This window comes from Tursiops truncatus, chromosome 10 (genome assembly GCF_011762595.2).
Source record: "Tursiops truncatus isolate mTurTru1 chromosome 10, mTurTru1.mat.Y, whole genome shotgun sequence".
In the NCBI taxonomy this organism is placed as follows: Eukaryota; Metazoa; Chordata; class Mammalia; order Artiodactyla; family Delphinidae; genus Tursiops; species Tursiops truncatus.
The window spans coordinates 60,382,166-60,386,687 of NC_047043.1; the positions used below are offsets into that span (position 1 = coordinate 60,382,166).

Sequence of the window (4,522 nt, forward strand, 5' to 3'; positions counted from 1 at the left end):
CCAAACAATTAATTCCAACAAGTACTGCTCCCAGTTAGACCAACTGAAAGCAGCACTCAATGAAAAGCGTTCAGAATTAGTCAATAGAAAATGCGTAATCTTCCATCAGGATAATGCAAGACCACATGTTTCTTTGATGACCAGGCAAAAACTGTTACAGCTGGGCTGGGATTCATCCACCGTATTCTGATTCATCCACCATATTCACCAGACATTGTACCTTTTGATTTCCATTTATTTTGGTCTTTACAAAATTCTCTTGATGGAAAAAATTTCAATTCCCTGGAAGACTATAAAAGGCACCTGGAACAGTTGTTTGCTCAAAACAGTAAAAAGTTTTGGGAAGATGGAATTATGAAGTTGCCTGAAAAATGGCAGAAGGTAGTGGAACAAAAGGGTGAATACGTTGTTCAATAAAGTTCTTGGTGAAAATGAAAAGTGTGTCTTTTATTTTTACTTAAAAACCAAAGGCACTTTTTGACCAACCCAATATTTAGTATGTACGTGAAGTAAATCAGAAAGACAAATACCATATGTTATCACTTACATGTGGAATCTAAAATATCAATATGACAAAATGAACCTATCTATGAAACAGAAACGGAATCACAGACATAGAGAACTGACTGGTGGTTGCCAACGGGGAGGGGTTAGGGGAAGGGATGGAGTGGGAGGTTGGGGTGAGCAGATATAAGATTTTGTATATAGAATGGATAAACAACAAGGTTCTATGCACAGAGAACTATATTCAGTATCCTATAATAAACCATAATGGAAAAGAATATTTTAAAAAGAATGTATATATGTGTATAACTGAATCACTAAAAATTTACTTAGTATAATATCAGTCTTCTTAAATTTACTAAGACTTGTTCAGTGATCCATTGCATGATCTGTCCTGGAGAATGTTCAATGTGCCGTTGAGAAGAATATGTATTCTGCTGCTGGTGGATGGGCTGTTCTCTTTTTGTCTAAGTCCATTTGGTCTAATGTATAATTCAAGTTCAGTACTCCCTTATCGGTTTTCTTTCTGGATGATCTATTCAGTGTTGAACGTTGGGTATTAAAGATCTGGACAGGGGCTTCCCTGGTGGCACAGTGGTTGGGAGTCCGCCTGCTGATTCAGGGGACACGGGTTCATGCCCCAGTCCGGGAGGATCCGACATGCTGCGGAGCAGCTGGGCCCGTTAGCCATGGCCGCTGGGCCTGTGCGTCCGGACCCTGTGCTCCACGACGGGAGAGGCCACAACAGTGAGAGGCCCTTATACAGAAAAAAAAAAAAAAAAAATCTGGACACTTTTTTTTATTGTCTATTTCTCTCTTCAAATCTGTTAGTATTTGCTTAACACATTAAGGTCCTCCACTGTTGAGTGCATATTTATTTATGATTGTTGTCTTCTTGATGAATTGAAAACATTATCATTATGTAATGACCTTATTTTTTTTCTTGTTGCAGCTTTTGGCTTAAAGTCTGTTTTGTCTGGTGTAACTCTAGCTACCACTGCTTTCTTTTGGTTTCCACATGTATGGAATATCTTGTTCTAAAGCTTCACTTGGAGCCTGTTTGTGTTTTTGACACTGAAGTGAGCCTCTGATAGGCAGCATATAGTTTGATCTTGTATTTTTATCTAGCCACTCTATGACTTTTGACTAGAGAATTTAATATATCTATGTTTACAGTAATTATTGATAGGTAAAGACTTATCAATGCCATCTTATTGTTTCCTGGATGTTTTTTTGTTTCTTGTTCCTTTTTTCCTCTTCTGCTGCCTTTCTTTGTGAATTACTGATATCCTGTAGTGGTATTCTCTTCCCTTTGTATTTTCTGAATCTAGTACAGGTTTTTGCTTTGTGGTTCCATGAGGCTCACAAAAAACATCTTATAGATATAACACTCTATTTTATGTTGATAACAATTTAACTTCCATCACATACAAAAAAAAAATCTACTCTTTTACTCCCCTCCATGAATTTTTGTGTATGGTGTTACAATTTACCTCTTTGTATATTGTTTATACATTAAAATTATTATAGCTGCAGTTATTTTAATAATCTCATCCTTTAACTTTTATATAGTAAAGTTAACTGGTTAACACACCACCATATCACACTATTAAGGTATTCTTACCTTAACTATATACTAACATTTACAAGTCTATTGTGTAGTCTCATATGTTTTCATGGTACTATTTAGCGTCCTTTTATTTTAGCTTGAGGAACTCTTTTAGAATTTGTTCTAAGACAGATCTAGTGATGATGAGTGAACTCCCTCAGCTTTTGTGTTTTTTGTTTTGTTTTTTTACATAAGAGTATTTTAATTCTTGTCCTTAAAAACTATAAAGACTATCATGATTTGGAAATGAGACTGTACCAAACAATGGCCAAAGAAGAATCGTACATTCTATGCCTTCTCTTTCCTTTGTTCACTCAGAAATATAATGTTATCAGCTATAATTGTTGTTGCTTGTTGTCTCACATTATTTTTATCCATATATTCACCATAGTCTATTTTCCCTTCCAGGTAAATTCAAGACGCCTTTTTCACATACTGATATGCCACATCTCCGAGGCCTGGTCAGAATACTGAAATTCTGTGCTACGTTGTCTTTTGACTGACATCACCCATTTGGTAATGCTTCATTTTCCCCTGATCGCCACATCTCATTTGCTGCTACAGAAAATATTGTGACTGGGTTTTTTCCTTCTACCTGTCTCATGATAGGGTCCTAACCTACTCAACCAAGTAGCTGCACATGATTCAGAGATCTGTTGAGAACCAAACTGCTAGCTATTTCAGACTCATGTCTTACAAACTGATGAAATACCTGTACTACAGGTCTTCGAAACATGGCTTCTATTTTCTTTTCTTACAATCTAATCTTTAGTCTTTTCCTGACACTCTGGCCAGCTTTTGTTTTTTGAAAAGAGTTTTTAATCTCTTCATTCAAGAAGGACAATTATGATGAATAGGATATTATTGGTTGGCAAGGTTTTTTGTTTTGGGGTTTTTTTTTTGAGCAATTGGAATATATCATCCCACTCTCTCCTGACCTGTGAGGTTTCTGCTCAGAAATCAACTTTTAACCTTATGAGGCTCTAGGGACTTCCCTGGTGGTGCAGTGGATAAGACTCCATGCAACCAGTGCAGGAGGCCCGGCTTCCATCCATGATCAGGGAACTAGATCTCACATGCATGCTGCAACTAAGAGTTTGCATGCCACAACTAAGGAGCCCATGTGCCACAACTAAGACCCAGTGCAAACAAATAAATAAATATTAAAAAAAATAATAATCTTGGGCTTCCCTGGTGGTCCAGTGGTTGGGAATCCGCCTGCCGATGCAGGGGACACGGATTTGTGCCCCCGTCCGGGAAGATCCCACATGCCCTGCAGCGGCTGGGCCCGTGAGCCATGGCCGCTGGGCCTGCGCGTCCGGAGCCTGTGCTACGCAACAGGAGAGGCCGAGGCCACAGCACTGAGAGGCCCGAGTACCACAAAAAAAAAAAATTATAATAATAATAATCTTATGAGGTTCTCTTGTAAGTTATAAGCTTCTCTACTCTTGCTGATTTTAAGATTCTTTCTTTTTGATAGTTTGTCGTTTGCATGGATTGGCTATGGTAAAGAGTACCACAACGACCGTTGGGGTGCAAGTGTTTTTTTTAATGATGGTATTCTCTGGTTGTATGAACTGGAGTGGGGTTGCCGAATCTCGTGTTAGCTCTAGTTTTTAATTTAGTGAGGAACTTGTCTACTGATCTCCATACTGGCTGTTACCAATTTACATTCAAACCAGCAGTCTAGTAGGCTTCCTTCTTCTGCCTGCCCTGTTGAGCACTTGCACCTTTTAGGCTTTTTGAGGACTGGAGCCAGGGAACACCTCATCTATATTTATTTGCACTCTCTAATCATGACATTCTGAGCATCTTTTCATTTGATGTGCTGTTTTTTAAAAAAGCATGTGAGTACCCCTGAGCTCTTGAAACGTTTCTGCCTGCGCATCGTGCCTGATTTGAATTCATTTCAGATGACTAGCCCAGGACCTTTCTCAAGCGCTCAGATCATTTGCAGCCCCGCAGGCCTTGTGAATACTAAGTGCCCTTGAGCACAGTTTTTAAAGTTGTTGTTATGGGAAAGCGCCACAAGGCGGCAGCACTGCTTCGTGGCCTCTCTGGTAACTTGGGCAAACAGAGCCTTAGAGGGAGTCCTGCTGTTGGGTTGGGAATTGGAGTGGAAAGTGGCTGGACACACCGCAGGGCTTGTGTATCTTTAGCTCTTCCCGCTTACCCTGCACCGCCCGACGCCAGGCAAATCCCAAGCCTTGCCAATGTGCTATTCGGAGGGTGCTGCGGTTCGTAGGTGGGGTGAGTCAAAGGAAATAGGCTGGAGGTGGGAACCTCACCAGCAGGATCCGGGGAGATTCGCTGTCTTTTCACAGCACTTGCCTCCCAGCGGGTCCACCGTTCTTTGGGTACACTAGGCTTTGCTTACCTGTAAGAGAGCCGGCTTGGGTCGGGAGATTG

General features: G+C 40.3%; 1 pseudogene; it reads right to left on the reverse strand.

Moving 5' to 3' along the window:
• Positions 1 to 2,245: 2,245 nt before the first annotated feature.
• LOC101318340 (single-stranded DNA-binding protein, mitochondrial pseudogene) lies at positions 2,246 to 2,849 on the reverse strand (annotated as a pseudogene).
• Between the last annotated feature and the right edge of the window lie 1,673 nt (positions 2,850 to 4,522).